Source organism: Mycteria americana, chromosome 2 (assembly GCF_035582795.1).
Source record: "Mycteria americana isolate JAX WOST 10 ecotype Jacksonville Zoo and Gardens chromosome 2, USCA_MyAme_1.0, whole genome shotgun sequence".
NCBI classification, from domain to species: domain Eukaryota; kingdom Metazoa; phylum Chordata; class Aves; order Ciconiiformes; family Ciconiidae; genus Mycteria; species Mycteria americana.
The window spans coordinates 148,252,920-148,263,830 of NC_134366.1; the positions used below are offsets into that span (position 1 = coordinate 148,252,920).

Below are 10,911 nucleotides of genomic sequence, written 5' to 3' on the forward strand. Positions count from 1 at the left end.
ACACACCGCGAATCCGTCAGTGACAAGTAAGGCGTGTGGCTGGTTGGAGTAGGAACAGTTTGGGACACTGCCAGTGCTGGGTGGCTGGTTTCCACTGGTAAACATTGTCATTTATGGTACAGCACTCCTCAGGAGTAAGCGAAGCACACCTTGTCCACCTCTTCAAGAAAGGCTCATCCTCCATTTTTATATGAGGGCAGAGATTATATTTCATGGTGTCTCATTTAGTGCTCCTTTAGGACACAGACACAGAGCTAAATGATGGGGTAAGGCCAGTGAGCTCTGATGCTGGAAGAAGGCATGCACATAGCAACAACTGACATGTTTGCACAGGTTTGAATCCTATAGGTTTGACCTGGCGTGCACAGCAGCTCATCTGCTTCTGATGACAGCTTGCTAGGACATGTAAAGTCATCGGCAGGAGGTGACAGAAGAGACCGACTTGGTCAGTCAGTCAGTCACAGGATGACTATGGGCTAACATGGGCTAACAAGAAAAAAACAACAAAAAAGAGGCAAATGTGGTATGAGGACATTATCATCTTTTCAGCAGGGAAAGTGTTAATGCGTATATACAGGAAAGATCTCTCTGGTATGTTGGTGCATGGCTACCTCAAGAAGGTAAATGAGAAGAGTACCGAGAAGACTTGCTCATATGGTCCATTGGTGGCTTGCAACACAAAGGTCTTAGACTTGATAGCCTTAAGGTTTCTTACCAGTGGAACATAACTCACATCTCTAGGAAAAACCTGCAAAATCAACTGCTTTTGTTAGTGAAGAGTAACTTTCCAAAATAAATTAAGGCTAGCAAAATTATAGCTTTATCAATCAAACAAACAGTATTAAACTTTTAAAAATGTTTGAGTTGCTGACATAGCTGTACAACCTTACACTAGATCCAGAAATACTAACAGGTGACCCTTAATACTGTGCACAAATTTCTTTAACAAGTGTAATTCACCTATTATTTTTTAACTCTGAAATGGTATGTAGTATATACCATTTGTTAGCCAGCAAGTTGGAATACAATATACAGATGGGGTAAATATGTTGTGCAGTTGCACATGCTGTATTACCATATGTTTGAAAAGCCAAGTGAACAGAGAAGTTTAGGTTTGCTCCCTTCCAGCCCTGAAACAGTCAGGGGTTAATGTAAATACTGCTAGATCAGATAGGCGATATCATCTGGAAAACTGCAAATAAAAACTCTTGACTGTTAGGACAGTGCATACATCCTCCAAAACTTTTCTTGTTCTTAAACAGTATTTTTACTACCCTTGTTTATTATCCTATGGACAAGAACTTGTTCCTATTTCTACCTTACACATACATATACACTGTATTTGAAGGGTTCATTTTTCCATTGTTTCTTCCCTCATGCTTTCTCATACTTACCTTTCAGTTACCAATATTTTAATACCAGGATTTGAGCAATAAAGGAGACATTTCAAGAGGATTTCAGAAATATGGCTTGAAAATGATGCTCTCCAAGGTCTTGGATCTACAGCACATAAGTAATACTATGGTTCCCATATAGTTTCTGTATGGAGTAAGGTGCTCGGAAGTGAAGTTATGAAATAGAAATGATATAAAATGAGCTAATGGAAGGAAAATACACAGAGGCTAATGGCAATTGATTACACGATTTGTTATGACATAATTATCAGCTAGTCTGAAAGATCTGCTTGTTCCATAAGACCATTTTATAATAACCACTACCAATAAGATTGTACCACTTCCATGCGCAGAATCAAAACAAGGATGAGCAGTACCAATCTAGAATGTTTTTGGTGGTTTGACAAGGTAAAACCAATTTTATTTTTGCTATCCAGTTTCATTGACAGTCATTTCTTGCCCAAAAAGTAAAACCTTTGCATTCAAGATTATTTTCCAAGTATAACAGTTTCAGATGTTTAGTTTGGCTGGAACTAAATTAGAAATGTTGGCCACCTGTACAAAGAAAAATAAGACATTCTTGCAGATGGAAGTTCTGAGCTATGATGTGGTGTTCTAAAAAAAAATCTTTTTTGGGTGCAGAGAATGAAGTAGGTAAAATAAAGACACAAAAAAATTTATTTGTGGACATTTTTGAGTGCAGGGTAGATGAAACGGAATGAAAATCTATAAATGTTCTCATCTCCAGTTTCAAAATAAATAGTGAAAGCATCATATCTTGAATGCTGTAGAAATGTACAGGACACTATTGATTACCCTAAAAGGAACAGTCTTGCGCTAGCAAAGAGATGGATGAGATACTTTATATGCTCTTGAAGATGAGTGCCCTATAAAACTGGAAATTTGCAGTGTGTATATGGTAGTTCTCATATACAAAATGGTCTTTCAGCAAATGAATTATGATGTGTCCAAATGACTCATAGGGACTTTGCCACAGAGCAGTGTATTTGAGAAAATTGCTGCCACAGAGTAAATATTTGTGTTTTGTTGATTAAGAGTAACACAGCTGGCCTCTGACTTTGCAAATCTAATGGCAATCTCAGGGTTAATGAATGAACCAATTCCCCCTTGCTCTCGCCTTGTCTTGCTCTCTCCCACACGCACAAATGCACACCAAGTTTGTGCAAAAGATCCCATGTATGGTGATGCTAATGGGAAACAGCCAAGCAGATCTACATACCAGCAGTACACAGGTACTAAAGAAATGCACAGAGGACTTAGGAGACCCACTCCCCCAGAAAAAGCATAGCCTAACCAGGCACAGTAAGGAACACCTTGAGAACTGCACTGCCTTATCACAATTAAAAGTTCTGTATGATAATAAAAAAATGCAAATGAGTGGAAGAGATGCTGGGGGGAAAATTAATTCCAAAGAGAAAAGCAATCAACAAATCAGAAATGTTCTCAAGTTCTGTAACCTGCACGTGAGAGGAGAGCAAGGACCTTGGTTTGGTGTGTGACCTTAACATCTCTGCTCACAGAAAGATTTTGCTGGAAATCTTGCAAGGTCAAGCTTCTTTGGGAGGTGTCTGGGTCCTCTTTTTCTCAGCCAGGCCCGAAATGGCATACTTCATGTGGTGATTTTGCTTGTTTGCCTTCTCCTGATGCGTCACACTACAGAGACCAGCCATGGCAGAAGGAAAGGAAGGATGAAAAAGCAATGGGAAACCCCCCCAGGCTTGCCCTCACTCATCCAACAAATTCGGAGTGATCCTCCAAAGTGCATCCCCAGGGGCATCTGCAATAGCTGCCAGCCTCCACAGGGCACGGGCATCCTGGGCACGGCTCTGCCCTTGCGCTTACAATCCTGTGCAAACAGCCGGATCGGGCACGGCTCCTGCAACAGCCCTTTCCCGCTGTTGTAGATGCCAGATTTATCACCTTGGGGTGCGCGCATTCTGCTACAAAGGGGACTCAATCCCATAGAGGATCATTCCCAGGTCTTTGAACACTTTAGTTGTAAACAGTGTTGGAAACTGAGGAGTCCTTTAGCAGCTCCGCACCTTTAGGTAGGGTTATCATCCTGCTTGGCAAGAAATTCCCTGGGGGAGGGGTGTCCCAGGGTCCAGCTCTGATTTCTCTGATCCCTTAAAGCTGTCCAAGTTCATTAAAACACCTGAAGAAAATGATGTGCTTCCAGAGGCTGTATAAAAAGGAGTCTAGCTGCCGAAGCCAGTGAGAAAATAAAGCAGGTGTGTGCTTACAAAAGCAAAAAGAAATCTTACAAAAGGCAAAACAAATTACAAATAAATACATGCTTAGAGGAAAAAACAGCACACCTCTTTTCTGAGACACCAGGCTAGAACACAACCCTCACAGCATGATTCAGCCTGGTAGGCATTAATCAAGGTGCTTCTTATTCTTGTTTCTTCTCTTTTCCTCCTCCTGCTCCACCTCCCCATACTTTTCTTTTCCCTCAGAGCAATTCTGTAATAACCATTTACTTTAAATTCCAGAAAAAAGTTTATACAGTACAGGGAAATTTGATTAGCAAATTCAATCAGTTCTATATCCAGGAAAAATAGATAATAATGATTGTACAGCCAACAGATACCAATGAATTACTGCAGTTAATCCATTCTAATAATGCTGATCTCTTCCCAGATAAAAGAAAAGGTTGGATAATTATATTTTTTCCATTCATACAATTACATTTTGTTTGCAAGTTTCTTGAGGTTCAGTTTGCAAAGGCTTTAGAGGCAGTTCTCTGTGCCTTACTTGCCCACTGTTTCTGAGATGACATTAGGCAAACTGTCCACATGATGAGATTACGTTGGCTTTTATGTAATTTTCATGCAGAAGTCCCAGGAACGCTCTGTGCATTTGATATGCCCAAACTCTAAAAACCTCATCTTTGATGGCAGAGCAGACTCAAGGTCTTTCAACACTGGCACAGCACAAACTTGAGAAGGGTTGGGGCACTCCTGTCACAGGAAGAATGGTTCAAAGGAGTTGAACTGGGATGGAGACCAGCATCAGAGAGTTGGGCTGTTTGGTCCTTTCTGCTGCTGAGATCACAGCAGGGGCAGCTGACGACTCCATGAGGAGCCAAAACTGGATGCACCCCAACTCTTCCTTCCCTGGCAGCAGCAGCAAACCTGACTGTGAACTTGGCTATGGGACAGTTAAAGATAGATTGCTCTCCTGAATAGGAATGTCCTGGACATTCTTCTGAATCCATAATGTCATAAAAGCCCACTGGCAGAGACCTAATCTGAAGGTTTAAGGTTTGAATTATGAATGAAAAATGATATATGAAAGCACATATAAAATAAAATGAAAAAACCAGTAGCACTGTCCTGTAAATAGTGCTTAGCAAACAAAATGTACAGTCTTTATTATGATATAGTGATCTCCATTTGTCTGGAGATATCACTTCTACTCCTACTCATGACGGTTTACGTGTTCTTAGAAACATCTATATTTAGTTCTATCTTAGAAAAGAAGTGACACTTAAAATAAAGGAAGTGAAAGAGCATAAATAGCCTAACTGGATTTACTGGAGTGGAATATTACTTTAGTAGGACCGCTACAGAGCAAAGCCTTGCCTTTCACATGAAGTGTAAACGCAAGTCCTCTGAATGTAGCTTCACAACCCAGGCTCTGAATTTGTTTCAGTGATTTTGCTTCTGTGTCAAACCCATAAAGATTTTCCAGATTCATTTCAGATGTGAATGAAATCTCCTAGAAACATGGTTAATAAAACCTGATGGTACCTTTATGATTCTCTCAGCTGATGGAAAAGCCTTATTTCTGTTGAATCTCAGTCCTTACTCAACCTTGAACCTAAATTCAAATTCTAGGCAAGTCAGACTCAGCACTTTTTCCTGCTTTGGTCATCGTTGCACAAAAGAGATGGAAAACTGTCCAGAAAATCTTGCTGTTGAGCAGAGAGGAAGAATACAAAAAAACATAAAAGCCTCTCAAACCCCTTGTCATTAGCAGATTTAACTCTTGGAGAAGTGTTTCTAAGGGTGTCGGTTTGGTCCATGAGAAGCACTCATGTACATCCTCACCACAGCATGGATGATTTGTACACACGACTCCCACCTCTACTAGCCGAAAAAGTCCACATCGCCTTCCTCAGACATACACAAATCAAAGCACTACACTCCACAGCTTCCCTCCCAAGAGCAGAAGACAATATTCATCTGGGTGCACAGGGAAATTTTTGTAGTCGGTTATTTAGGTGCTTCTCTGCCTTTCAGGATACAAAACTGGAGCTGATGGAGTACAGCGCACTTCAGGATTTTTTTTCCTTTTTCCTTTCAGTCTTTTAAACTTACAAAATAAAAAATAATTATCCCAGGAGAATGTTGTGTCTGTGTAATTTTTTCCACTGTATCGATAATTACTGTATTTCACATGCTCCTTTTAATTACATAATGCCTGAGATTAAAATTCAACAGCCTCTCTCAAAGAGAAAGTGCTTTAATATCTGGAGTGCTGCTCCTGTAAATTGGCATCTGAAAGATAGGCTAAAAAAGGGGCATAAATACTAACATTCCCATTCTTCCTAACTGACTGCAATGCCAATATGCTGCACCGACTCTTTACACAGACCTCCCACATTCTTGATAGGATGTTTTCTAGCAGAGTGATCCACAAATATTATCATTCAATGACAATACAGTTTCATCAAGGTACGTCTCAATCCACAGGATACAAGCCCCACACAACAGACGGAAAATTTGGCGCAGTGATGCGCACACTGCGTGTGTTACTTACTGGTTATTGCAGTGGTCATACCGAGTCCCGTATGGCGTTATATTAACGAATGGCATGCAAGCACCTTCTGTTGAAACATCTGCGACAGGGAAATTTCAGGCATTTTTCCAGATATTTTTTGTGCTCTGGACCAAATTTTCATTAGGGCTATAAAACCTGGCAGGCAGCATTGTTGTGTATGATTTTTTAATAAACTGGGACATGCCTTTGTTAGAGGAGTGAAGAAAAGGGCTCTTTAGAGACTTCTTCCTATTACAAAAAGTTCAGAAAACATGACAGCTCACCAAACAGTGTCTCCTAACTTTTTTTTTCTGTCTCCTCCAAGTGTAAGATTTCCCGCTTCTTTAGATGTATACAGAGATTTACAGGTTTTGAAATGAAACCAAAAATGTAGATTTTTTTTTTTTATCACTCAGATTAAATGATTCCAACAGTGGCATTACTTGAGACTGTGTTCAAAGAGAGAGCACGCAGCTAACATAGACTTTTAGCATCTTTTTGATGCCTGCTGCCAGGAATCTCACAAAGGATTTTCACTTACTTAACAGACAAGGCCCCTCAGAAAAAAGAAGAAAGGAAAGCAAATGGGCATGTGCAGATCTGATCTCGTACACAATGCAAGCCTAGCACATAGCATTACTCCTTTTTGTTTCAGAAACACCCCATTGCCGGCTCTCCCTTCTTTGCTCCCCTGCAAGATGACAGCCACCAGGCACAAATCGAAGTTCCATTTTGCAATTCTCCCCGCCACACCACGAACACTAATGCAGAACAAACATGCTTGGCAGTAAATATGTACATTATCATTATGTAAATAGGTATGTTATCATTATAGCAAAATGATGATGTTCTTTGCTAAGTCTATATTCCCTTTCCAAGAATATTATGCAGTTCGAAGTATAATTTCCATTATGCCACTGGGGCTAGAAAAACACTTCAGTTCAACAATAATTAGTATACTGTATATAACAAAATGTTTACCATGGATAAAGATGATGTGCAATCCTAAATCTTTTTAGACAAACAAACAAATGCGTTTTCACATGGTAGGGTTCAGCCTGAGCAACCAACAGAAGCAGTTTAATATCCGTTCCCACATCCAAGGTGAGCATCATATTATGACATTTTATACCAACAACAGCACAAGCTGCAATAATAACATTTTAAATTGTATGAGGTGAATGATCTACTGTTAGCATGAAGGAGACTTCATTCTGAACCTTAAATGAACTAGAAATGACTGCATGTCACAAGCTGTTTGGCAACATTACAGTGTTTACAGAAAGTCCATTGCTCACGCATAGGTAAGTATATCAGCACTGCAAAACTGAAATCCTTAGGTTTTAATAATTCAGAAAGTTCTTGTGGTCAAAGAACAAGGCAAGGCCAACTCCTAAATCAAGCAGCTGCAAGTACACTAAGTACATACCTACATACCTCATGCAATTACCTGCCAATTCTAGATATGTATGTCCTATAAGACAGAGGTAAAAAAAGTGCTGACTTCTTACAGCAAAAAAAGAAATGTTGGCATAAGTAAAATTGGATGAAAGTGTTAATTTTTTTGCAGCTTCTTTTGAGGTAAGTAAATGTAAATACTTGTCTTTCATTTTCTCTGAAAAAGTGGATTAATTCTTTAGAAGTATGCAAATGGGTTCAAAATGTCTTCAGTTTCTTCTTTCGTTTTCCTTTGAATGTTGCTTTGAACTGAAAAATCAATTTCCAGAAAGGAAGATATGCCAATTAGAATGAAAAAAAAAAAAAGAAAAAAAGAAACAAAATGAATTTATAAACTATAAAATACACAATGGCCACATTCTCACTGTTCTGCTGCCCACTTCTATCACAGGTTCATGTACCACATTGGAATGGTGAAGATGTTATATGAAAATATGCATATGAGTCTCAGCATTCCTCATTATGCACCAGCTCCCTTCAGATAGCCTTTTCTGGGAAGCTCTCATTCAAAGAATAAAAATAAAGAAGTGAGATAGCCTTTGAGCACTCTCACAGAGTGGGCACGGCTATTCCTCCTTTCCCATGCCGATAATTAGATATTTATTTTGCATCTTCAGGCAAACATTGTGCAAACTTAGCAAACGACACGCTATTTTTCCCTGGCATTTCTGTTCCCTTGTTACTTCAAAACTTAGGAGACACTTGTGCTCACCATGCACATGTGTAAAGCGTTTCTGCACAGCATGCGACCACACAGGCGTCACCGAGTCACTGGTTTGCCTCTCCGTCATCTGAAAAGCAGGCTGCTGATGTTGGGCTGCCCAGTGTCTGAGGGCAGCACTCGCCCCTGGCCAGCCAGGGCCAGCCCGTCTCCTGGCCAGCCAGGACCAGCACGTCTCCTGGCCAGCCAGCTGGACCGACAGCCCCCAGCCAGATCCTGCCCGAGAAGCCAAACCAGTCGGGGGAAAGCAGGGGAGAGCTGCCTATCTCAATTTCAATTTCAATTTCAATTTTGTTTCAAACTGATCAAACCACAGGAAAGTCTAATTTTTTACTGATCCTCTTCAAACTTTGGCCTCCGCAGCATAGTGTGTTACAAAATGAGATTGTAGCTGATACAGAAGAAATATTTCCCTTTCTTTTAAACCTGTTGCTTAATAGCACCACTGGATTCCCCTCATTCTTCTGTTGTGAGAAACACTGATCTCCCTATTCTCTGAAGCATCCATGGCTTCATGTACCTCTCTCATATCCTCAGAATGTTTATTCTTTTAAGCTGAAAAGTCAGGCTGTTTAGTCTCTTTGCATATGAAAGCCATACCATACCTATGGAAATCTGCTGCTTGTCCAGGCTACCTTTCCGAGTTGTACCACACCTTCTGCACACAGTATAAGACATAATGTACCACTGATGTATAAGATAATGCAATGACATTTTCCAGTCATTTTCCACTACCATATAAGAGCAGTGTAACAGAAAACGCAGATAGCTTCACATAGGCAGTCACAGATTGAACTATGCAAATAATTGACTAGGAGAGTTGCTGGTCAAATGCAAACGAGTAATCCAAAAGAAAAATTTCATTTCAAGTCAACTGGAAGCAAACAAAGCCAAAAATAGCTTATTTCCTTTATTATTCCTGTTGACTTGACCTTTATTTCAAGTCAACAAAGCGAACAAATTCATTCTAAAAAAAGAAATATAATTTATTTTCAGACGAGATAAAAAACTTCCTTTTATTCTAAGGACTCAGCAATTTTTAAAGGAAAATTATGGAAAGGTTACCCCAAAGATCTTATTTTGTTGAAATTTATGGCAGAACAGGTGGCTGGAGTGAATCATGAAAAGAAAGAGTAATATATTGCCGTCTCGCACACCGGGTAAACGACCTCACACTTGTGGGATAACAGTACCAGCAAACAGATATAAGCAGGAGTCAAACTAGACCAGCACTCTCTAGTTTTCCTCTCTAATCTATGCACCACTATCAATATATTTATTATTCTTATTGCTTTGATATAGCCAGCTAGGACATGTACCTGGCAGATTTCCACCGACATTTAGCTTGAAGAGTCTGGGTCAGTAAAGCCAGTATTGTGCCACTTGTACAATGTTGTGCTGTTTGAGCTCAGACCATCTCCTATGCCCATAAGATTTAAAGGTAATACTTGGGTGCTAGCAAAATCATCAAACACAATGTCAGCCACAAACACAACGGTATCTGGTGGCCAAGTCTTTCCAAGACAAAGAACGAACAGAGGAGGTACCATGGTGGACCCTAAGAAAACTAAATGGAGTGCAAGGAAGGGATCAGTTACACAGACTGTTCTGTAAGATGGACAGTACCTGTCTTAGGTTTGCAGCTTCTCATCTCTCCCATGTGAAAAATGCAGCTGCCTTAAGAGCTTGCTGCAGAAGGTTCATGTAGGTACACGCATCCTGCAGCTGCCTAACGGAACAATGGCATAATATAGCCCAAGCCAAAGCTGAACAAGATATAGACCAAACCTTTTAATGGTGGGAATGATTAATCCTTGAAAAATATGTCCATGGAACAAGAGGGCACTGCCATCATTTCAAAGCTTTAAACATTATGGAGTTGCTACTATTGTTTCTCCAGCTGGTGACATTTTCTCAAGCATATGCCTGGCACAGGTCTGTCTCCTCTGTTCAGTTCTCAGGTAGGTCCAGAAGTCTCTTGAAGAAAAGATTTTGGGGACTGAGAAGACTTTGCAGCTGAAGAATCAGACACATTCCAGTAGGGGGGAGGAACACGGCGGGTTTCTTTCTGCTCTTCACGGACCTTACATCAGCCTTGGCTACCTGCCCTGGGTCTAACAGGAGCTGCTGTAAAACCAACTTTCCAAAAGCTGGTGAGGCATCAAAGAGGAGGAGTGTCATGGTGGGGCTGTGCTTCGTTGAAGGTCGGATGTCTGGGTTACAATACATCATTAACTGTTTAAAAGAACAGCACCAAAAATGTTGGAGCGTAGGGGATGGGATCTCTTGATATCTGTATTTTGCATGCCACTTTCTGAAAAGAAGAAAATTTGCATTCCTCTCCCACCGAATACAGGCAGCCCTGCAGATTGATTTTGGTCCATGCCATGAGGTTAATGCTCAGCTTGATCTGCACTGACATGAAAATACCATCTGCGTAACCCTGGCTTGCCTTGCTGGGAGAAGAGAAGATACAGGACTCAGCAGCGGGTCTCAGCTACTCTGGGAAAAGTGTTCGTCTCCAGACCAAGTTTGGATCCAGCCATATCT

General features: G+C 40.5%; 1 long non-coding RNA gene across 2 annotated transcripts in view; it reads right to left on the reverse strand.

The window, feature by feature from the left end:
* Positions 1-10,403, reverse strand: part of LOC142406812 (uncharacterized) — a 28,676-nt gene extending 18,273 nt beyond the window's left edge. For both annotated transcript variants that reach the window (XR_012774707.1, XR_012774706.1), the window contains exon 1: positions 10,150-10,403. This is a non-coding gene — a long non-coding RNA (uncharacterized LOC142406812). The remainder of the gene's footprint in view (positions 1-10,149) is intronic.
* Positions 10,404-10,911: the final 508 nt, after the last annotated feature.